At 39.6% G+C, this 25,253-nt stretch overlaps 1 protein-coding gene across 1 annotated transcript in view; it reads left to right on the top strand.

The window, feature by feature from the left end:
* TENM4 (teneurin transmembrane protein 4) overlaps window positions 1-25,253 on the top strand; it is a 2,903,849-nt gene that overhangs the window by 1,304,257 nt on the left and 1,574,339 nt on the right. The window contains exon 5 of the mRNA XM_078433056.2: window positions 9,870-9,949. The gene's annotated coding sequence lies outside the window, so the exon portion shown is untranslated. The remainder of the gene's footprint in view (window positions 1-9,869; window positions 9,950-25,253) is intronic.

Below are 25,253 nucleotides of genomic sequence, written 5' to 3'. Positions count from 1 at the left end.
TCTAATTTCCTTGTCAATCTTGTATCAGGTATTATTGAAAAACACTCAGCTGTTTTTCTTTTTTCTTGAAAAAAAATAGTAATCAACTTATTTAGGAAAAAAATATTATGCACTAACAAACCACTTGACATTTTCTTAGACTAATTTTCTGCTGAAATTAGTGCCATTATATTAAAATAATAATTAATAGTTAATTGGAATTTATGTCAAACATTTTTTTTAATGTACAAAATACTGGGAAAAAAGTCTAATGAGTAAATCATCATCCGTGTTACTAGCATTATTGACAGACATTTGTTGAGCACCTACTATAGGATCTTGTAGCATACCATGGGAATGAAAACACATAGGTTTATTAGAATATAGGTTTCCATGAAAGTCATGCATATATCATGTGTTCACATATTGATTGAACTGACAAATAAATAAAGGAAGGGTGAAAGGAAGGATATACTCATTCATTTGGGGAGGAAGAAAGCCTTTCTTCCTTTTCTAGTGTATGTTACAGTAGCCTGACAGAAAAGATACCTAACAGGAAGCATAGAGACTTTAACCCTTCCTTTTCACCCAGCACAGTATATAGCAATTGGATTGGAAACAGGAAGTTATTGCTGGATGAATGAATGGGCGGATATATATTTCAATACCATTATACTTCGTCTTTAGTCTCCTTCCTGCCCAGGGCCTTTGCTCTCAGAAGAACTCTTCCATATTTTGTCATGTGTGCCTGATTGAAAGATATTGAGATTAGCCCTTCTCAATATGACCTCCTTCTAAAAGTCGAATCTTGCTTTCATATGCTGCTCTTGGTCCCGCTAACCCACTTGGGCAAGAGAATTGGAAAGCAGATAGCATCATAAGGAATCGCTGGTGTGTTGAAAGGATGGGCATCTGGTTCTGCAGAGTTGCTGGTTGCTCACTCTTCCTCAACACTCTGCCTCCCCGCCACCCCCGAAAGAAACCTTTTGTCCTTCCCTAATTAGTTATGGATAAGAAAAGTAGATATGCTCCTTTTGTGGTCTTTAATGAATTAATCCCTCATGAAATTTCTTACTGTGGCATAAAAACAAAAGGTTGCAAGCTAATTACCATCCTCATTATTAGAATCCGGGCATGGAAAAATGGCTTCTTCTGGGATTCCTTTGCTTTCTTTGTCCAGGACTAAATCTCAGAGCAGGGAAGTGTTGGCATAGTAATACATTTCAACGCTAAAGAAGATAATGAGCAATACCAGGTGATTAGAGCAGAAACTGCAGGTGATACAGAGCAATTTGGTAGAAACTCTGACTTCTCCTAACTCTTCAGAAAAACAAGCCATTAAGCTGTTGTGGGACATTTTAAGTATAATCAAGGATGCCTTAATTTGAGTTTGAAAGCTGACAGAATTAAATCACTGTGAATAAGTAAAGACACATATATTATGCTAAGAGGAATCATAAATGCAAATGTAAAGGGGAACTTAGGAACCACGGATCTCATCAGTGACCCACCCAAGGCCACACAGGAAGATTGCACACACACATACACATGCATGTGTGTGTGTATGTAATCGTTATTCCTTAGAATAATCACACGAGAAGTACTGCCAATCTCCTATTTCATCAATTCTTAGATGCATATCTTTTCATACTTTAACATCTTTGAACTTGGAATGGATCTTCAATGTCTTAAAATCTCCTTGGGCAACTATTCAAGTTCTTCCAGAGAAGTTTGCTTCCAGTAGTCACATGGGGGCATTATCAAGCTGAGCCCACTTGATATTTTCTGCTTGAGAGGTTTTTGCTTTTGTTTTTTGTTTTTGTTTTGCTTTTTGCTAGGGGTGGAGGTATGCAGGCAGTATAAATCTGGAAAGCAAGCTGGCCTGAACACTTTTGGTTCATGTTTTAAAGAGAGATTTCCACCCCCAACCACACTTCCTGGATGCCTCTCATTATTTCCCCTGCACCAAGGTCATAGCCAGAGATTCACGTGTGGGTCTTCTATTAGACTCCTTAGGTTGACATTTTTCTTTTTTTAGTGCAACATTAGATGCCACAGATTCAGGAAGAGCAGCATTATTATCCCTCTTATGTCCTTGAAAAAACTGAGGCCTAGAGAAGTTAAGAAACTTCCCCAACATTAAAAAATATCACTTGGATCCAAACCCATTTCTTCCTGATTCCATGTGCTTTCTGGCACACCACCCTTTATCAAAACACAATTGTGTAACTTTAGGAAAAAAAAATTCTCCTCTTTGTGTGTTGATTTTCTCACGTAAGAAATGAAAATGAGTTGAGTAAAATAATCTAGGAAGGAAATAACGTTTGTTACTTATATATATCTAACACAGGTGCCTAACAGTTAACTTTCATTTAATCATTAAATCATTTTACAGGTGATGAAAGTAAGACAGATGGGTAGAGAAACATGTCCAGGATCACAAAGAAAGTTAGTGGTAGAGATTATTGGTAGAACGCCAATAATCCTGACTCATGAGCCCTGCTGAGTCATGCTTGATCTCTGAACTCTTGGTAGGGTGTTCTTCCCTATGAGATAATAGCTCCTTCCTGCAATGTATGATTGCCACAGTAAACTTCTTCCTGCAGTATTTGCTTGCTACAGTAATATTGTTGAGGGGTTCCCTGTTGCACATTTTCCATATTGTGCATTGTCCTTTCTGCATATGGCTTGTTGGCTATTAGTGGCTACTTCTGTCCCCCAGCTAGATTTGGCCACATAAACAGAGCCTAGACAGAAGGACAGAAGAATCCACAAGAAGACAGATGGTATGGTTAGCTCCCAGCCACCTGCCACAGTAATCATAGGCTTTGCCCTTTCTGCTGCACCATAAATCCAGGACACTACTGCACGGGGCTGGGATCTAAGGTCCTGAAGTTTGGGAGCTTTTTGAATTCTTGGTCTCTGCCTCTTATAGATATCTACAAACTCTGGGAGCTGCTCTCCAGATTTTTTCTTTAGCAGCTTTTTTTCCCCTCTAAAAGTTAGAAAATTCTGTCTATGCTGGCATTTTAGAACCTGCTTAAGAAATAGCTTGATTCATTGCATCCATCCTTACTCATGGATGTGCTCTCCCCTTAGCCAGGCCAAGTCCCAGGCACGATGCCATTGGAAATGCAGAGCTTAAAAAAGATGCCAGGGCACCTGGGTGGCTCAGATGGTTAATTGTCCAGCTTTGGCTCAGGTCATGATCTCATGGTTCATGAGTTCAAAACCTGCGTTGGGGTCTGTGCTGACAGTTCAGAACCATGAGCCTGCTTTGGTTCTGTGTCTCCCTCTCTCTCTGCCCCTCCCCTGCTATCTCTCTCTTTCTCTCTCTCTCTCTCTCTCTCTCTCTCTGTGTGTCTCTCTCTCTCTGTGTCTCTCTCTCTCTGTCTCAAAAATAAACAAACATTAAAAAAAAATGTTTTTAAAGATGCCACAAGGGGGCAGGAGGAAGTAGGTTCCAAGAGGTACCTACCTGAGTTCATTGTGAAGGTGGCTCCTCTCAGGGACAGATTCACATTAACCAAACACAGAAAGATTGATGTATAAGGTCAGACTACAAAAGTGTTAAACCATAGTGACAGATTCTAGTACCAGAAATTCGAATCAGCATAAATCAGGCTACAAGCCCACCTCTCTTTGGGAGCAACTCTACAAAACTGTAAAAGGATGATTGATAAAACCGAATAAGGACAATTAAAAGTGTGATCTTAAGTCATATCTTAACCAAAGCTGTCTTTCCCTCTATAGTCAATGGCTAAAAGTGATTAAAGCACAGATATTGGAGTTGAATGAACCAAGGCTGGGATCTGAGCTCTGCCACTGCTAACCAGGTCATCTTGAGTGACCACTTTATTGTCATCCAGGTTGTTTTCCCACCTGTAAAGTAAGAGTAATGCCATTATGTACTATAGTAGCCAGAGTCCTATGTTAGGGGCTTAGCACAGTTTTTGGCTCACTACAGTCCCTTGATTCTTGGATGTTGTAAGCCATTTTCAAAGTTTTCAGGCACAAAGAAACACAGCAGAATTCAATATACACATTGATTGTAAGACACTTGTGGGGTTTTTTTTCATTGTTTCAAAACTAAAAGCAATGTCATTTTTTGAACCAAGAAAATAACGGTCACAGACTTTCAATATGTGGAACTCTAGTTCTTATGCTCATTGTTAGTACTACTGTTGTGAGTGTCACCATGACAGGCAGTGTCCTTTGGTTGAGACCTTATCTTCTTGCACTGCACTGGGATAAGCACTCCCCACTCCCATTACTCACCCCCACATCCCATAACAGTCCATCTACCTGACCATGCTACGTTCCTGTGTTACAGACTACAGTCTCTTCTTTTTTTTTAATGTTTGTTTGTTTGTTTATTTTTGAGAGAGAGAGATAGAAAGTGAGTGGAGGAGGGGAAGAGAGAGAGAGGAGACAAAGAATCCCAATTAGAGGGCTCAAACTCACAAACCGTGAGATCATGACGTGAGCTGAGATGAAGAGTCATATGCTTCAATGACTGAGCCACCCAGGGCCCCATGGACTGCTATCTCTTTTTCTAAGAACTTACTCAGAATTTGTGTCAGCACAGGGAAACAGCTTCTCAAGATATGCATGGTTCCCTGACATACCCTCACTTTGGAATTATTAGTGAAGCATCCTGTTTTCAGGGATCCTTTGTTTGGAAAGTTAGGCAGTCTTTATATGGAAAAAGGCTGTCCTCCTGTGCTCCCCTATGGAAATTTCCCTGTCCATAGCCCGCTAGATGGTCTGATGTGGGCAGTTGCAGAACTGTCCATTTGTAAGAATTGCCCATGCAGTGAGGAAGGCTGCAAAAGAATAAGGAATATGCATTCCATCTAGTGTTCCCAAGAGAATTCCAAATATTGAGCTATTCAGGTATTCACTCTTAAAAAGTGTGTTTTAAAATTCATAAAATAAACATAACGCATTTCAGAAAGTTTGCCAAATAGAGAAGAAAAAAAATCCCTTTGTTACAAAACCCATAAGACAGCCATATTTTGATATATTTGTTATTTTGATGTATTTAATTATATTCTTTTTGCTAGGTGCAACACAGTTAAAATTATAATGTACATATTTTAAAATCCTTTTTTATTGTTAACTTAATATGTGGATTTTTCTATGTTGTGTAGAAACTTGCCAGTACAACATATAAAGCTCTTTGTCTCTGGCTTCTGCCTTAAATCTCACCTCTCTCTACTCCAGTGTCATCCTCTACCCACCCATACTGAATGGCACATGGTTCTTGAACATTAACCCCTTTGCAATTCATCTCTCACTCTTCCTTCCCCTGGTGTATCACTCAGCTTGTCAGCAGGACACAAAATTCACCTCTAATTGTTCAGATGAAGAGGCTTTAATATAGGAACCACTTACAGAAGGTTAGGTGAGTTTAAGGGAACAGAAAAAGGACGGAGAGGAAAAGAAGAGAAAGGCACTCAGAAACTAGCAAGATGGGAGTTTCTTACCCTCTCAGGGTACCTGATTGAGACATGATTTCACAGCAGGAACAGAACAGGGTGAAAACACCCCATTTCTTCCTCCATCAGTTCTCTTATTTCCTGTCAGCATGCTGCATTGGCAAGATTCAACCAAAAGCCAGAGGATAAGCAAGGACCAGCACTACATTCCGCAGATGTCATCTATCCACTGGGGCACAGAAATAGCAGGCCAGAGGACAGAGAATGGGCAGAGGCAGGGAAGTCAAAGAGAATAACCCTTACTTATGCTTAATTCCAATTTATTCTCCAGGTTTTCAGTTTAAATGTTACTTTATCAAGGAAGTGAGAATGGGTTTATTTTCTCCTTTTTTTTCTCCTGTTGCTTCTAGTGTTCATCTCAAAATAACACATTTAATATTTGATTTAAGTAACTTACCAATCAGTACCATATCTTCTTTTTTTTAAATGTTTATTCATTTTGAGAGATGGAGAGACACATGAGCATGAGTGGGGGAGGGGCTAAGGGAGAGGGAGACACAGAATCTGAAGCAGGCTCCAGGCTCTGAGCTGTCAGCACAGAGCTGGGTGCGGGGCTTGAACCCACGGACCATGAGTCATGACCTGAGCTGAAGTTGGACACTTAACCGACTGAGCCACCTAGGCGCCCAAGTACCATATCTTCTTTGGTACTATTTAAACAACAATGAGCAGCGTCTTAAACATATGAATTCAATAAATCTTTGCATAATTGCCATTTCTAAAGTCTTCAAGATATTTGTTCTAGGAATGGGTCATAACTTACTTGGCCTTTGCAGTTTTTTATTTCTTAACTGTCTCTTGTTCATTATTTCAATGTTAGCCCCATTTCTCTAGTTGAACTGTAAACTCTTTGAAGGCAGAGGCTATGTCCATACACATCTCTCTGGATATCTCTACTTCTAGTGCATACACTCATGCATGGCCAGTCAAGCTTTGGTAGACATGAGATCAGAAACCTAAAGTGATGTCAGGTACCTCCACTTTTCCAAAAAATAATTTTAAAAATGTGTCCACATTCTCCTCAAAGCCCCTACCACAACAGTCCTGTTCACATGCAACAGAGGAATTCTCCCCCTCAGTTCACAGAGAAAATACAAGTCCTTAGATGTTGACTCCAAAACCTTGTGCTAACAAACCATCAAACTAACAAAAATGACCCCAACTCCACTTGGCACTGGCTGCCCTCTTCCTAGCAGTAGGCGAGAATCTACCCTCATTCTTAACCTACTCTCCCTGCTAATTCATCCTCCTTGAATAGATTGCAATGTGTCTTACTTAATGTTCTACCCCAGGAGATTTGGTGAAAGAGGGATGGAAAAAATGGCAGTGGGAGTTTATAGTTTTGGATTCTTGCTAGACATCCTCTCCTGAATCATTGAAAGACCCTGGACAAGCACTGCCCCTCTCTGGGTAGTTTCCCTTCTGTGATTAGGCATGATTTTTATGGTCTCAGTTCTTTGCAGAGGTTAAGGGATGGGTTCAAATTCTACTTTGATCATCATAAACTTGGTGTTCTTCATCACCATATTTTCTTTCTCAACCTTCAATTTCCTTGCCTTTAAATTGGGATCATTAAATCTAGTTCATAGGCTTTTGTTGGGGTTAAATAAAATCAGGTGGTAAGATAGTTGCTCAATAAAAATAGTGATCAGGTGGTCACAGACATGGTTGAAATAGTAAAATTGCTCTGTGAGGATACTGTAAGAATGTGCCTGGGAAGGAACAAGTGAGGAGAGGGACAAAGGAAGGAAGGAAGGAATCGGGGAAAGAAAGAGGGAAAAGTTTGGAGAGAGATAGTTTATAGATATGTAAGGAAATAGAATTTAAGTCAGTGCTTTCCAGTTAGAGGCCACAATCCAAATTAGCTTCCTAAACTTTGAGGTGGTGTGACCTCACCATTTAGTGAAAATGTGCATTATAAATAGGCATGTAAATGACTCAGCATGGGGGCTGAAAGTTGGAGGCAGCTTTTGGCAGAGGTAATAATGAAGTGAATCCCATTAGTGATGGAAAGGCAATTAAGAAAAACCTCAATGAAGCTCCAGATCTGAGCATTCAGCTGAAAGATTGGGATTTTGGAGGAAAAAAGGTTAAGCACCGGGAGGCTGTTTATAATGACTTTAATTAGATTGAAAATGAATTGTTTTGCTCTTTTTATCTCTCCTCAAGTTTGCTTTTTAAGTAACGGAGCATCTGTAACAATACTGAGGCACACTTGTCAACTGCAGGGATCAGGAGTAGGAGGTGGTTAGCAAATGGAGGTGATTTCATGATATATTTACTCTTCCTGCAAGAACACTGAGTGGTCCATGCATTTCAGTCAGCAAACCCCAGGGCAGTTTGTTACTGAAGAGGATCTTCTTAGGACTCGACTTTATTACCAGGGACTTACTCCCTAGCAAGGCTGAGGCTGAACATTGCCTTCAATCCCTAGAAAAATGTGACAAATCATCCAACCCAAATTATTGCTTAAGACTGCACTTTGAGGGAGAAGGGAGCCCTTGGATGTTCGTATTTAGAAACCTGGTAGAACAAAGGAAAGATACCGCATAAATTACTTTTAATCTTAAAATTCTGTATCATGTTTGTTGATGTCAACAGAGAAATGAAACACCTATTATTGTTATAGATATTAGATGACAGTTGAAATTTACAAAGTGATACCTCTTATCTCATCCTAAATTCAAAAAAAGATTTTGAATAAAGACCTAGTGTCCCTATTCTACAGATAAGGAAACTGAGTCTCCACCAGTTTAAGTGATTTTCCCAGTGTCTCAACAGCGCTTAAATAGCAGAGACCTTACACAAACTGAAGCCTTACATGCCTTTTGTGCGTATTTCCTCCACTATACCACTACTGAGTCATAAATAAGTAATAGCTGGATGAACCCTTAGAGGTGACCCTATGCAGCAAGGGAGAGCAAACGTCCAGTGGCTTTTCTGGTTCTGTTTAATGTATAGCTAGACCTGGAGCCCACCTGCAGAGAATACTGAGCACACCTGAAAGGGTATGCAGAGAGGAAGAGTGGGTCCTATTGCAATACTTTTCATTTCTCTGTGGATCATAAAATAAATTTATTCCAATGATTGAAAAGTATCAGTTATTTTTAGTTTTCAAAGTAACCTGGAGGTTGGACAACACTCACCCAGCTGGTAGATAAATTTCCATGGCAACTGATTATTAAGCAGAGATTGATTCTAGAGGCAGACAGTCTACAGAACACTGATTTTCATCCCTGCCTGCATGTTCTAATCATTGGGGAGCATTTAAAAAAATACTGAGGCCTGGGGTCCACCCCTAGAGGTTCTAATTTAATTGGTTTGGAATATAGTCATGACATCAAGCGTTTTTTTAGGTTCCTCAAATGATTTTAATGTGCCACTTGGTTGAGAACTGCTGCTATATAACAAGATTTTTAGGGGCACCTGGGTGGCTCAGTCGGTTAAATTTCCAGCTTCGGCTCAGGTCATGATCTCACAGTTTGTGAGTTTGAGACCCGCATCCAGCTCAGTGCTGACGGCTCAGTGCTGACAGCTCAGAGCCTGGAGCCTGCTTCAGATTCTGGGTCTCCCTCTCTCTCTCTGCCCCTCCCCAATTTGTGCTCTGTTTCTCCCTCAAAAACAAAGAAACATTAAAAAAAAAAAAAGAACAAGATTTTTAAAGATTTTATATGGTCTATGTCATTTCACTACCTGGGAAAATTTCAGGGGATTTCAGCTGTTTTCAGCTCCACTCCTTCCCTTCCCTTCCTCTCCCTTCCCTCCCTCCTTCCCTCCCTCCTTCCCTCCCCACCTCCTTCCTTCCTTCATTCCTTCCTTCTTCTCTTCTTTCCATAAATATTCACTGATCCCTCACTCTGATGCATTGTCCAGTGTCAACTCTGCCACCATCGCTATAGTTTAAATCTCATCATCTCTTGTCTCTGGGATATGTACCGTCTTTCTAAATGGCCTTCCTGCCTCCATGCCTGCTCCCTAACAGCACAGTCCCACCCAGCTGGCAGCATATTTCCTCAAAAACGCTTCACTGCTTAAAACTTCTCAGTAAATCCCTTCGATAATTACACAGAAGATAAACGTGAGACATCCTAATATGGCATACAAAGCTCTTATCATCTGGCCCCCGTTTGCTTGTTCCACTTCATCTTCATTTGAAGTCTCAAAATGAGGAAGTAACACAGAATTTGGAGCACAGTAGGAATAAACGCCTAGATCTCTTAATATCCAGGGCGGTATGGGCACCATCCCACCCAGCATTTCACAAAACACTGGATTGGCTTTTGAAACTGGTAGTACTGAGACATAAGCCCATGATTGAAAATGCTTATGACTGCTCTGAAACTCAGTCATTAGAGGCCCATGAGTAACATTCATTCATTATTCTCTCAGCAGAAGCTATGTTTTGTGGGGTTTTTCCCTGAAGGAGTGAGGACATCGTTGGAACACTTGATCTTTTCTTGCATTAAAAGGTAAGGGCAATATTGCAAGTGACAATTCTTTTGGGTCTGAATTTTTGGTCACTTTTTCTTCCTTTTTATCTGTGTCCCTTTATTAGAAAATACTATAGTAGGCTTCTCACAAAGCACTGAAAATTTTTCCGATCTGTTGTGTTCCTGTGTTTTAAAAGAGAAAATGTCAGGAGAAGAAAATGAAAGCTTTCTTTGAACAATAGCACTGGTCACTGCAAATTATGTCATTTGAATGGATTTTTGGCTAGGCTGCAGAGGGAAACCTGCAGTGTGCTCAGTCATGGGGGAAGGGTCCACCTCAGGATGGTGGGCAGAGGCGACATGACACTGGTCTGCATCCTAAGGGATTTGGAGACTTGTGTTTGGTCTGGACAAGCTTTGACATCCAAGGGAGTCTGATCTGAGGTATAGGCCATTAAACACACACACACACACACACACACACACACACACACACACACACACATATTGCTGTAGTGGCAGCATCTGATCTCTAGCGTCAACGTGAAGTTCAGGACCTGTGAGCTCCAGGGAAGTAAGCAAAGCCTAAGTGAACGACTCCAATCCCACAATCCCACAGAAAGGAATTAGAACAAAACTAGGAGGTCAAGGAAAGGGCTCAGTCACCCGTATTGTGTACACAAGGCAGACACTAGAAGAAAACTTAGAGAGACAGGTTCCCTAATCTCATCCCGGATTTCTGTACTAATTATAGGATTGCAAACTAATTCTAAACCCCATTTTCTTGGGAGGCCTGAAGCTACTGCACACTCCACAGTGATTTTTAGTGTTGGGAAACTTCATTGTCTTTGTGTCCTTATATCCTTTTCTGTAAAACAGGGTGGGTGATTATAGCACCGACCTCATAGTACTGGGAAACTGAGGCCAGGCATTGTCATTCCTCCCCTTGGTGACCAGCTGGCCACACCGAATGACTCAGACAAAATTGCTTCCATTTGGTAATATGCATTCTGATGGTAAAATATTTCTTGGAAATAGTATTATAGTATAGCAAAGTGCAGAAGAACAATAAACAGTATAAATTATAATTCCTAACATCAACTTTCTTTTCACACATCTCCTTTTTGAAATATGAAATCTAGCCATTAGTTCTCAGTAAGATTTCTTTTTCTAAGAGTTTTCTTCTTATTTATGAGTGTCAAGTTTGGGCCTTCCTTTTGGTTTTCTTTGGGTAGGTTTTGGGCCTTTATAGTCTCATTAGCAATTTCCATTCAGAAGAGAAATGCAGTCAAGTGAGACTAGATTTGCCACAAATGAGCTACTACATAGCAGCTTCTGTGGCATAGAAACTAATAAATAGCCCAAGTGTTGTGATAATGAACTACATGTTAAACCTGAACAAATATGCAGAAAATAGTTCTGGTAGTTTCTGTGTGCTCTGACACAGAAGTAGGTAGGTAAAGTAGGTAGGTATTGCCAAACCACCTTTGCAGGTGACGAGTATGCTCCTAAAATTCACCAAAGCTTACATTGCATTGATTCAAGAGAAGATAAGAAAGCCTACAGGCATCTGGACGATACATTGGGATGGAGCCGGGCTGCCAGTTTCTAGCATCTTGAGAGGTTGAGGTGATTATGAAATGAGAAAGAATATATGGGCACATTGCAGTGTGTACAGAATATACATGTAGATTTTGGAGTTGGGAATAAGGAGAAAGTCAAGGTCCCCTAGAATGGGCATGCGAGAATCTCCTGGTAAGCGTGAATAGTCAGAAAACAAAACAGTGTTATAGACTACTGAACTGATTTGCTTTCCGGTACAGTTTAGTGCATATTTAGAGAACACTAAAGGTGGGCATAGCACTCTTTAGGCTCATAAAGAGGGAACAATAGACGAGAAACACTCGAGTAGGTGTTCTTCCAGTGTCTGCCTGCAAACCTATGTGCTAGGTTTTAGGTGTGAGGCCGAGGGAATGGGTAAGGAACCAAACTCAGAGATTGCATGGACTCACTTCTTATTTCACCCTGGTTCAAGGACTGTGGTTCTCACACTTTAGTGAGTATCGGAATCGCATGGAAGGCTTGATATAACACAGGTATGGAGCTCCACCCCAGAAGTCATAACTGAGTAGGTCTGGGGTGGGTCCTGATGATTTGCATTTCTAACAAGCCCTGGTAGATGCTGATGTTGGACCTCTGATCTGGGATACACATTTCTAAGTATGCTTTCTCCCTGTCCTTTCTGTTTCCTAAAAGGGTAGATATGGGCTGCGTTAAGAAAACTTTCTGCCAATCAGCTTAATGAAGTAAACTCCTAACGGACTCATAACTCCAGTCTTTCACTCACATACAAACATCTGAGATCTAGTTAAAACTCCAGAATTCTTATAGGTATGATGAGAAGCCTGTAAGGTAAAGCGAATCATCTACGTTTACACTAGGTGGCAGAGGCAGGATTGAAACCCACATCTGTTGACACCAGATCCAGGACTGTGTTTCAAACAGTACTTCTGACTGGGAGTTCTGGGACGACTGACTCCTTATGGCCAAGATTATAATGAAAAGAAAACAATTACATTGTAACTCCGTTCTAGTACAAACAGCAGGAAGTGAAATTAAGTTAGGGAAAGCTGATGGCCCCTTACTGTCAGTGAGAACATTGACAAATATATTTCAGAGACATTCACTGCAAGCCTGGACAAACTCATCTCTTCTTCTTGTCTTTTTCTTACCTGGGCCATCTGGATGCATTCTGCTTTTCCATAGACCTCTGGGTATTTTGAGTTGTTTTACTTCGTAAAATATAAAAACAGATTCTATTGATGAAGGAAGGTAAATGTGTGCAATCAGCAATATCAGTAATGTTCAGGTTTGTATCTTTATAGCCATCCACCTACTCATGATCATATAAAATGTTAAGTTTTCTTTTCCCACGTATGACTACTAAAATAAGCAAATGATAAAAACCAAGAGGAATGGTGAAAAGTATCTTTCTTATTGTCTGTCCCTAAACTTCACCTTGGTTCATGCTTTCGCACAGACTCTTATCTTCTCCAATTTTTTTTTGATCAAGATATATTTTCCCAAGATAATATAATCCTAAGGGAAATTCTGGTGCCAGCTATTCTATTTTTTTTTTTTTTTCTTTTTTTGTTTTTTTTTTTTTTTTTTTTTTTAATTTTTTCCCAACGTTTTTTATTTATTTTTGGGACAGAGAGAGACAGAGCATGAACGGGGGAGGGGCAGAGAGAGAGGGAGACACAGAATCGGAAACAGGCTCCAGGCTCCGAGCCATCAGCCCAGAGCCTGACGCGGGGCTCGAACTCACGGACCGCGGGGCACGAACTCACGGACCGCGAGATCGTGACCTGGCTGAAGTCCAGCTATTCTAATAAAGCATTTGCCTCAGGAACTCTGCCATCTTACACTTGGAATGGCAAGTAGGGTATAGTAAAAAGGGCCTGTAGGACAAAGGCCTGAAGATGTTGGTGTTAAATTGGGATTTTTGCTAACTAGTGTCTGTTAACATGCCATTTATTAGATCCTCAGTCTCTTCATCTTTAAGTTATAATAATGACATTGACCCTGACCAGGATTGGAAGGAGGAGATTATGCCCATATAAAATTATTTGTAAACTGTAAATGCTACAAAAATGAAAAACATTGTCATGAGTTCTCAATAATGAATCAGTTGAATAATTTCCCTGTCTTTCTCTCTTCCCTGCCTCCCGTTTGGACAACTTGGGCTTGTTGCCTTCTCTTTCAAAGGGGGATCAGAAATACATTGCTGGCTTATCCCCCAGGTTCAATTAATGTTTCCCAGGGCAAGGAGCCACTTAACATACATGAATAGGCATTGGCATGGAGTTCAACACGGACTTTCTACACTGAGGTCCAGACAGAGGGTGATGACTCATCTTATTTTTCTGCAGAACTCTCATGGAGAAAAACATTAAGTCCTTTCTGCTGACTTGAATTGAAGGAAAATGGGGTGGATTTTAGAAACTCTATAAGAGTATCGACTTGGTGCTGCATTACTTTAATGGGCCATAAGTTATCAAGGCAAGTGTAACCCTAGCCAATAAGTCAGCCTCTCTATTAGTGCCATGCAAGCCACCAGGGAAAGGGATGGAAACTTCATGTCCATTATTGATTTGAGTTATTGCAGCAATCCTGCCAATTACATATTGTTATTTTTACATCACCAATGCAAAAACTCTATTTCATAAGATTAAACAACCTGCCCATAGTCACTCAGGTGTTGAAGAGTCAAACCAGTCTTTGCCCACATCTTTGGGGCTCTACTTGGTAGGAAGGCTGTGTAGTAAATGGTTCGGAATGCATAATGTAGAAGTAAATTGCATGGGTTTCAACCCCAGTTTTGCAACTTAAAAGCAGTGTGCTTGAGAGTAGTTATTTGATTGATGTGTGATTCAGTTAACTATTTTGTAAAAAGGAGATGGTGATATTTTATGGGGGTAATGGAAAGACTAAATAGGTTGAAACTTGCAAAATGTCCAGTACATATGAAGCCCCAATTCTAATTAGCTATTATTTGGCATATATAGTAGTTTTGTTCTCTAAAGTTACTATGAAGATTCCTTTTTTTTTATGTTTATTTTTTGAGAGAGAGGGAGACAGAGCAAAAGTGGAGGGGGGCGGGGAGTGGTGGGCAGAGAGAGAGGAAGACATAGAATCTGAAGCAGGCTCCAGGCTCTGAGCTGTCAGCACAGAGCCTGACACGGGGCTCAAACCCACCAGCCGTGAGATCATGACCTGAGCTGAAGTAGGACACTTAACCGACTGAGTCACCCAGGCACCCCTAAAGTTACTATAAAGTTATCCATTTATTCGGGAAAGTTTTATAGAGCATCTTCTCTTTGCTAGGTGCTATGCTGGTAACGAAAACTCCTTCTTTCCTGGTGATATGAGGATGACGAAGCGATGGTGTGATTTCACCTTCAGTTAGTTGAGAGTTTTGTGAAGAATCAGAAGCTATTATCATAAGTTAAATTCTTTAAGAGAGTCATGATCATGCAGCAGTGGGGAGAAGGATGAAGAGATTAACCAGATTTAGCAGGAATCTGGCAAATCCTCACAGAATTGGTAGCTTTTAAGTTAGAACTTGAAGTATCCATTCAGTACAACCTAAAGATTGCAATTTTACAGAGAGAATAACCACATAATTGAAGCCATAAGGCATACAACTACATGGCATGTTTAGAGAATTCACATAAAGGAGAAAAACAATGAACAGAAGACTAGAGACGAATGTAGAAATACTAGTTGAGGCACACTGCAAGCCACAATGAGGACTTTGGAACTAATCCTAAGTGCAGTGGAGAAACATTGAATTATTTTCAGCAGAGAGTGCCATCATCCAAATTCCATTTATCCTTGAAACTTTTCCTTCTCTTTCAAACTCTACCACATTTCTTCCCTCCTTTCCTTTACAAATAAGATTTAAGGCATCTAATTGGTTTCTGAGACAATGGCACTGATAACAATGCAAAGAATAGATGTTGTGAAAGTATCAAGGGGCAGTTGAAGGTGTACAAACTACATAGGGGACTCTTAGCAGACGAGAAATTGAGTTAATGAATATTTATTAAGTCCTACTGTGTACCAGGTATTAATTATTCTAGAAGATAGGAACACATTACTTTAACAAAAACTTCTGCCCCTCATGAACCTCACATTTTGGTGTAAAGAGAGAGAAACTAAATCAATACTTTAAAAACATGTGTATATATGTGTGCACATGTATATGCACGTGTTTATGTGTGTGTTATGTTAAATGATGACATAAATAAATCATTTATTTAGATCAAATAAAAATAAATCAGGGGGAGTGGATGAGTAGGGTTGCAATGTTAAAGAGTAAAGTGGGTGGTGGTCAGAACTGGTGTCCCTAAGAAGGTGAAGGTGTAATTTAAGCAAAGACCAGAGGACACAAGGATTGATTCATACTGTTATTTGGGGGAATAACGTTCCAGCAAGCGTATCTGTAAGTCCTGGGGTGGAAACAGGACTAGGAGCAGAGCAGAGTAACTGAAGTGTAATCAGCAAAGGTGTGAAGGTTGCAGAGTAAATGGTCTATAGGGTGGATGGGAACAGATTGTATAGAATCCTAAAACCTGCTGTGAGAGTTTTGGCTTTTACTTTGAGCAGAAGTGGTGGGTATAAAGGATAGCTCATGAGAATTTTTTTTTTAATTCCAAATACATAGGAAAAAACTGATTATTTTGTAACTGCTGGTAGTCACCAAAAGCAGCTCCAAACTTCCCTAACTGATCAACGGCAGTTCTGTAGCTTTGAAATTACCAGAACCCATTTTAAATCTGTTTAACCGATCAGAAGCCACGCGCCTCAGTGAATATCATTGGCATTTCCCTCACATATGACAGCCAACCAACTGGGGGAGAACTTTGTCCAATGAACACACTCCTGAGTGCCCACAAGCCAGCAGTCCCATCCACAATTACACTTTTCCCTTACATCAACCCTTTCAATACTTTGAAAAGTCTACCACTTTTTGAAATCTGTGCTTTTCCTAGTCTGCCCAGCAAACTCTTTACTACTTACAATAAATTCAACTTTGTGACTTTGCTTCTCAGATAGTTTGCTCCATGGATTAAATGGTGGTCTTGACCTCAAAATCCATGAGGGCAGGAATGCTATAACTGTGACCTTAGGCACTCTCCTTTGTGTATCTCCAGCCGTACAGGAGTAGGTGCTACTCAGTGCTTGAAAAAATCATGTCAATGTGGGAGGCATGGCTGGGGGAGAGAAGTGTAACTAGAGATATTTAAAATGAGTGTATAAAATATTTAGATGGCTGTCAGCAGAATTTTAAAATTAATTGTATGAAGCGTGGAAAAGAAAATGAAAAATAACTCTAAGGTTTTCATATTGTTCCAGATGGGTAGGTAGATGGGTGTGTCAATAACTGAAATAAGGACCACAGGAAAAGAAGCAGGCTTGAAACGTAAAAACACTCTTTTGGACATGTTGCATTTAATGTGCATTCAAGATATCTCATAAGCTCTTGGAGATGTGTTGTAAAGTATTTCACTGCAGACAAACTTGAACCTTTAGGTCAGTGGTTTACACGTTTGCAAGTCACTGAACAAACATTTGCAATAATGAATGGGAGAGGGAGTTAATGGATAGATAAATGTCTGAGTAAGTGAATGATCAAAAGTATGTGGGAATAAACAAATATTCAAAAGTTGGGCACGCACTTGCTATTCCCACTAAAAATCCTGAAGCGGGTTCGAGAGTTAGTTTGCATACTTGTAAAAACCCAGGTATCAACAGAACAGCCTCAACCTAACCAAAAAAAAAAAAAAAGGAAAGAAATGTAAACCCAGTTGTTTGTTAGACTTAACTGACCTTAACATTCCTTCACATGCTAATTAGCAGCAATTCTATAGTGTGTCAGTCAGAACAAACTTGGACAGAAGACTCCAGAGAGATCCAAAAGACTTTTCATCTCCATCAGTCAAAATTAACAAGGAAGATATCAAAAAATGAACCAGTTATATTCAAGACTGGCCTCTGCAGCTTTCTGATGGTTTTTCTCATGAAGCCACTCATTCCATGGCCTTCCCCTCTGTAAGCCAATAAATGTGCCCATGGATCTAAATCTTCTCAACTAGGGGTCATCTGACTAGTTTTTGCTAAGCTCTTGCATTTGCATGAACAAATTGAGTAACTTCTATAGTCCTCAAAAGTTCTCACCTTTAAGAAAAAGCATGTTAAGTAGCTATGTTGTAAGCAACCAGGGTTTTACAAAAATCTTAAAGGAATATTTTTTAATGCCTTTTTTAACGTATTCATTCACTCAGAGAATTTTTATTGAGTACCACCAATGCTAGATATAGGGAATACAGAGGTAAACAAAATCAAGCATAGTTCCTGCCCTCACATGGCTTATAGTTTTATGATGGGTTCCAGGTGTTTGTCAGTATTTGACATGACGAGGTGAATGTCATACATTTATCTCTGATAGTCTTAATTTAAATTCATTTGCTTTATTGCTTTTTGGCTAAAATTTTATTCATTCAGCAAATTCTACTTCGTTAATCTCGTAGTGCCTGTAGTTTCAAACCTTGGGTTGCCAGAATGTACGTGTGTGGGAGTGAGGGGATAGCAGTAGTGTCCATGGTGTATACTGTATTTGGAACCCCTGGGCTATGCAATTTCTGAGACAGCGAAGTATGCCTAGTGCTCAGGAACTTGGGATCCAGGATAAGGATAACATGGGTGTGAAACCTAGATCCTCCAATGACTAGCTATTTGGCTCCGAGAAATTCTCTTATCCTTGGGAAAAAAAATTATGTGCCATTTGGTGGGATCATTATACACACATTATGTGGTTCCTCTCACAACTCTGCAAGTAGGCATTACTATTCCTTTGGACAGATAAGGAAACTGAGATTGAGAGGAGAATACGAAAGACTCAGAGCTTGTAACTGGTGGGGCAGGATGCAAACACAGGATTTTGACTTCACCTTCAGCTTTCTTCTTATTATCACACCATCTTTATAACCACACCAACGTACAATCTCGTATTCTTTGTATCCCCTGCCATGCGCAGCACAGTGCCAAGCACTAGGTGGCGCCAGTCCTGCCAACATTAATGAGGGAGCAGCTCCTCCCTGGTGAGGAGGAATCTGACCCTCTATCCAGCTCTGTGAGCTCTACTTTCCCTATCACAGGTGTACTTTTGCAACACCAATTAATCTTCCCCTTCTCTGAATTCCGAAACTGCCAGAGCCTCTCCTCATTGTCAGCAGATATCCTGGAAACCTCATTTTCAACGTGTTCTCCAATAACAGGAGCAATTATTCTTAATCATTATTTATACTAATTTGATGCTTCACTGAGATTATGTATTATGCTCGTCCTTCCTAATTTTTTTCCTTTTCTTTTTTTTTTAAACTGTAAGTGAGAATCAATGTAAGGGATTGATGTCAAGCTTTAGGTAGCTATTAACATGACTAGGGTTATCTAACCTTATTACATTGATTGTAGTTTCTCTTCTGTATCTTCCAGCAAACCCTCAAATTGATTTTAAAATGCCGCTATTGACCTAAAGATTCTTAACAACAGGAGGTTTAAATGCCTTTCATTGTTATGTTTCCTGCTTATAATACCAATTACTGTTCAGAGTTTGCAGCAGGAAACTTAATTCCATTGTAGATTTCAGTACCGAGTCAAGGGCTCAGTATCTCCTAGGGACATAGATCTAGAAGAGGGGTGACCTGCCATTCAGTTCCAACTCTCATGCCTGGAAGAAATCCTCTTGCCCACCTGCCTGTGGAGAGCCATCCAGTTTCTGCTTGAATGGTGTCCGGGGAGTGCTGACTCAAAGTCAAACAGGGGAGAATTTGAGCTGAGGACTCAAAGGACCTGAGTTGAAGCCTTTGTTCTGCCACCAACTGATTTTGTGGCTTTGAGCATAATGCCTGATCTATTGAAATCTCAGTCTCGCCGTTTTTAAAATCAGGATACTAGATTCTACCTCAGGAAAAGTAATATCTACCTCAAATAAGAGTCAGTGCTTGAAAAGGGTCAAAGATAAATACGTAATTCATAATTGTGTGTATGATTGTATACTTGTACTTGTGTGCATGGTGCATGAAGGTATATCTCAAGGACCCTAAACTTTCTTTTTTCTTTTAAGTTTCTATTTATTTATTTTGAGAGAGAGCTTGAGTGGGGGAGGGGCAGAGAGAGAGGGAGAGAGAATCCCAAGCAGGCTCCATGCTGTCAGCACAGGCTCAAACCCACAAACTGTAAGATCGTGACCTGAGCCAAAATCAAGAGTCGGCCTCTCAACTGACTGAGCCACCCAGGTGCCCCTCAAGGACCCTAACCTTATACTTCAGTCTTACAGAATATTTTCCTCAGGGCCTCTCTAAGTCATGTGTCTCAGTTCTTCAGGCCCTCAAGCTGTTACTGGCTTATCAACATACCAAATATAGGAACTGTGGATCCTCCTTCTACTCCCTCTCCTACCCCCTTCTTCCTTCTTTTTTCTTCTTCCTTTCATTTCATAATAGAGGTGTTCACTCTAGTAGCTAGAACTCTTTGACTGAAAGAGGAAGAAACCCCAGTAGACATAGCTTGAACAAAGAAGGGAATTAGTAAAACAGCGCAGACTCTCACAGAGCAACCACACTGCACCATTTTTTTGATTTCTGGGTTTTTTTTTTCTTTTTTCCTAATAGTTGGTTCAAGTATTTTCTTGTGCTGCAGATTTACTTTCTTTACCTGTTAGAAAATGTGGGTTCCTAAGTTTTGTACCGTTCAGGCTCAGTCACCAAGGACATTCTGTTTCCATTTAGAATCTCATTTAATGGCACTAGTTGCCCCCAAAAGGATCAGGTACATCAGGAGCCACTGCACTGAATGGTGGCTGCTCCCATGGTCACTAGGTTTATGCAGAAGGGTGGGCTGGGGGTGGGCAGTTTTCTGAAGAAAGATGGTAGACGAAGAACCCCATGACAGACACTACACAACGAAATGGTTATAAAAACATTTATGCTACATTTTGGTTTACCTTCTTTTCACAACCCTCTCTTTCCAGCCATCTGACTTTGTTTTCTTTTCCAAAAATATTATGTTATACGCGATATAAGTCTAACCCCCCTTCAACATGGTAAGTCTTTCAAAATCTATTTCTTTTTGGACTCTGATGCTCTCCAAGCACAAATACTACATGCACTGCAATCATGGTGCAGATTGAAGTTATTAGTTGGTGAAATTTCAGGTAGGCTTTTAAAGAAATGATTCTGTCAATGGGCCCTCCTGCCTGCATTTTTCTGTCTTCTGCTCAAGTGCCCTTAGCGACAGTGAGTAGAGCCTTGCATTGCTCAGAGCCATGGAGGCCTCTCTGTCTGCCTTCCTACTTTCAAAACCTGCCAAATCATCATAGGAGATTTGATTTCACCATCCTCCATGCTTGCTGTGGTCATGGAAAGGCTCAGAAGACGTGGCCTACACATAGCTGTGTGAGCTGTGCAAGTTCAATAACCCCTGTGGTTAGTTCTCACATCTTCAAAATGAAAGGGGAGAAGGAGTAGACATTTAGTTGTCTTGTCCCATTTTTTTCCAGGCATGTTAAATGCTAACTGCACTCTAATTCTTCAAAATAGATATCAAAATGACCAAACCTTAGAAATGAAAGAGTCACCAGCGACTGAGTAAAAAGAGTTCTGGGCTTCAATCAGAAGGTCTGGATTCAAATTCTAATTCTACTTCTTTTCAGTCTATCAGTTTACACTGGAACAATTACTTTCTCTCTCTGATTTCAGTTTCTTTTCTGTAAAATGAGTGTAGGCATACATTCCTTGCAAGACTTGTGAGAGTAAAAGGTAACCTGCTAAGCATCTGACATGGTGGCTGTCATTCGGTGGCTGTCATTAAGTGAATGCTTAACAAATACCTGTAGTGTTAAGGTTAGTGTGTGTGTGTGCACATGCATGTGTGCATGTGTGTATATTATTAAGGAAGCAAACCTGGCTCCTGCTGACACTGCAACAGCCCTGGAACAGTGAGGATTTAACCACAAACTAACACATATAGTAATTGACTTTGTAACTTGTCTTATGCAGTTGTTATTTGCAATGACTGTTGTTTTTCTCTACCTATAAATACACATATGTATGCCATATCTGTCCAGATGGGCAGTGACACAATCTGTCACTCTATCTCCTTTTCAGTGCTGGAATATGAGTGCCACATAGGGGGAGTGACTTTTACAGAGAGTCCTCATTCCCCAGGAACCAAAAGTAAACTCGGAGTATAGCTGTCCTATAAGCCACACCAAATCAAAACTATGCCTCAGTTTTGGTGAAAGTTTACCTGGGCATGTTCTCCAAATGCAATGATAGAGAGAGAACTATATTTCTTAGTTTATATTGAATCATATAACTCATTTAATTATTGATTAATAATTTAATTTTCAAGCGCTGAAGTAAAAATTGGGAAAGTGGTACAATACTTCGAATTATTCAGTTGAATATTATTAATTGAGCAGTCAATAATTATAACATGCCACATGAGGCCTTCCATGATACTTTACATATATTTTGTCTTTAATCACTGCAGTAGGATCTATGCTATAGATTTTGGCTCTACTGCTAAAGAAAGATTGGAAAGGTTAGTTTAGAATATTTTCAACGATTGAGGAACTCACCCCAGGTTAGAAAGACAATACTGGCAGTGCCACTTTCGCAGATCTGTCAAGATCAGAACTCTCAACCACCATGTTTAACAATGCTTCCCTCTATTGAAGTAACCCTGTGATAAATTGTATTACGTCCTAAGATTATAACACCCCCCCCCCCCCCAAGAAAAAAGAATTCTTGTCCTTAAGCTTAGGCTCTAGAACTGTGCTGTCCACTATGGTAGCATGTTGAGCAATTAAAATGTTGCTAGTTCAAACAGAGGTGTGCTCTAAGTGTAAAATGCACACTGGATTTCAAAGACTGTGCAAAAAAAAAAAATGTAGCATATCTCATTGACAAGTTTTATATTGATTACATGTTAAAATGATAATGTGAGTTAAATATGATATATTCCTAAAATTCAGTTCATCTGTTTCTTTTTCCTTTTTTTTTATGGTGGCTAATGGAAAGTTATAAATTGCATATGTACCTTGCATTATCTTTCCATTTGACAGGGACAGTTGAAGAGGCAAAGTAAACAGGCAGTTTTAATGCATTTCAATTAGAATTTTAGAAGACACAAGCACATGGGAAAAGCCTGAAGAATCATGGAAGTTTCCTGAGAGAGGTGTGAGCTAGAAATGAATAGTTATTACAGAGATAGAAAGAAGCAAAGGTATTTCAGGGAAATAAAATAAAATATTTCATGCCAGAAGTGAGAAATAGCCCAGCACATTTAGGGAACATCAAGACATTCAGTAAAGAGCAAGGAGTAGGACGATAGATGTGGCCAACGCCTCTTGGCTTAGAAAAGGAGAATTTTCATTATGAAAGACTGGGAGCTTCAGTTCTGGGGATCTTGAATAGAACAAATCCCACATGTGTCTGCATAAGGAAACTTTTTCCATTAAGCAAATACTGGCCTTTTGGTCACAGCCAACCCTGACCTTAGTAAAGAACATTAAGCAAAACTCCTTGTAGCATTATTGATTGGAATTTTGGACTCACATAAATCATATCTTCTGCTTCTTGTGAAAGACATTTCTTGGGTCTAGTTTTCTTAAAACTATGCACAAGTGACCCAAGCATAATTAAGTTCTTAAATCAGGGGTAAAAAAAAAAAAAACTATTAAAATTGAGATGTGTATAGATGTTGGAGTCAGTATTGTATAGAATTCTAGATGCTTCTCTCTTGTCTTCCATCTGAATGCTCTAGTTTCAAATTACTCATGGCCTTAGCACACCCATTTTACTACAGCGAGGAGGCATGCTAATATTCTTCTAAACCTGGGATAGGACAGGACAAGCTCCTTATGTTTCACAAGAAATTCAGAAAGCTCCTACTTTTAGAGTGTCCTCCAAAAGGATGTGCCTAATTGGAGAACCAAAAAGCTTTATGGAGGGGTCTCATTAGGAAAAAAAAAGGGCAAAAGATCAGAGTAAACAGGTAAGTATAAACACGCATTTTCTAAAATCTTTTTAAAAAGTACGTTGTTTCCCCGTGAGTGGGGAAATCATTTAATTTTAATTTTTGCTTCTAGCCCATTCACTTCTGTCATTATATAGTAATTCTTTACAAAACCATATTCCATTTATCACTGAACTGTGGGCACCCTGAAAGCAAGGACCTTGCTGTAGCCTCTATTCTTTCATAATTATCAAAATACCAGGGATATCCCCATGGGTCCACAGATGTCTCTATGAATGCAAGAAAATATGAATGAATGAATCAGGCAACCAGTCAACTAATACATTAAAATCCTAGCTCTGTCATGAACTTCCTAAGTGTCCTTGGGCAAGTAACTAAATGTTTCTGGATCTTTTTTTATTTGTTTACAAACTAAACGACCTCATAATTTCTTTGTAAGCTTAATATTCTGTGGTCCTATGTACTTAGGAAAATAAACTTGCAAGAACTCTCTCCCTTCTCTTCTTCAGCTCAGTAATTAGGGGGAAAAAAGCATAGCAGTAGCAGTATACCTGTCTATGTCAGATTTTTTAATCTATTTGTAATACAAGTATGCCAGTGACTTTTTGTCTTTTCTTTTATGCAGAAGCCTACCTCTAGGAGCAAATAAACAGTTTATCTGCTTGGTTTTCAGTTTGGAAGAAAATGTGTTAAGGATATCTCCTGGAAGATACTTAGGTATTTTTAAAAATAGAGGGAGAATAGAACCATGAAGTCATGTAAAAAGTGATCAAATTAGTTTATCACTTCATTTCAAAGACTCTCGAGAATTTTCACCAACTGTATGGGTATATATGCCATGTCTCTTCATGTTTCAAATAATACTTGGAACACAAACACTTAGTGTATACCGTTTGATAATCTGTGAAATAAAACAGGTGTGCTTGAAATTATGGAGGGAAATTTCCCTATATTTGTCTGCTGCTTTCTGAACTACTGTATATTTGTGGAGTCCCTCAGTGAAAATATTTTCCATTTCCACTTATCCTTTCCCAAAGTTCCTTGGGATAATTTTAACTAGAATTTATTCAAGATCAATTTTAGAAGAAATAAGTTACTTTCTATAAGACACAGACTTGGGAAAAATCTCTTAAGCCACTCTTTTTATATTGACTGCTTCCAAATTCAGAGCCAAAGTTATTTTATACACTGCAATTAAGTTGAAATGGTGATATAGTGGTTTAATACCTTTTATGAAATTGCCGTACTTCTGACATATCACATATTTTCATGCTCTAAAAAACTCTAGCACAGTAAATTACTCTGAGAATCACACAGCGCCTATTTTTTTTACAGAGTGGAAATTTCCATCAAATTATTTATCCATCCAGTGCACATTTACTGATCAACTAGGATGTGTCTAGATGCTTTAATATGAAGATGAATACCTGAGCTTCTGCCTTCAAGATTGCATAGTCTCATTGGGTGTGTGTGTGTGTGTGTGTGTGTGTGTGTGTGTGTGTACACACACATTCATACCGCAGGCACAGAGAATATTAGAATAGTTTGTAGGAGAGTTGATAGAAATTAGTAGAAATCTGGGGAACTGCATTATTTGGAACTGTCAGAGAAGTAGGATGTCAAGACAGCATTAGACACACAAGAGATCTGTTGAAGGAAGACAGGGCTACGCCTTTAGATCAGGATGTAAGTCTGATACCCATGAAAGGAGAGAGAAAGAAGACTTGAGATAGGA

The sequence above is a fragment of the Panthera onca genome, chromosome D1 (assembly GCF_046562875.1).
Source record: "Panthera onca isolate mPanOnc1 chromosome D1, mPanOnc1 haplotype 2, whole genome shotgun sequence".
NCBI lineage: Eukaryota > Metazoa > Chordata > Mammalia > Carnivora > Felidae > Panthera > Panthera onca.
The sequence above is the reverse complement of the archived record's forward strand: the minus strand, read 5'-3'. Positions and strand labels throughout refer to the sequence as shown.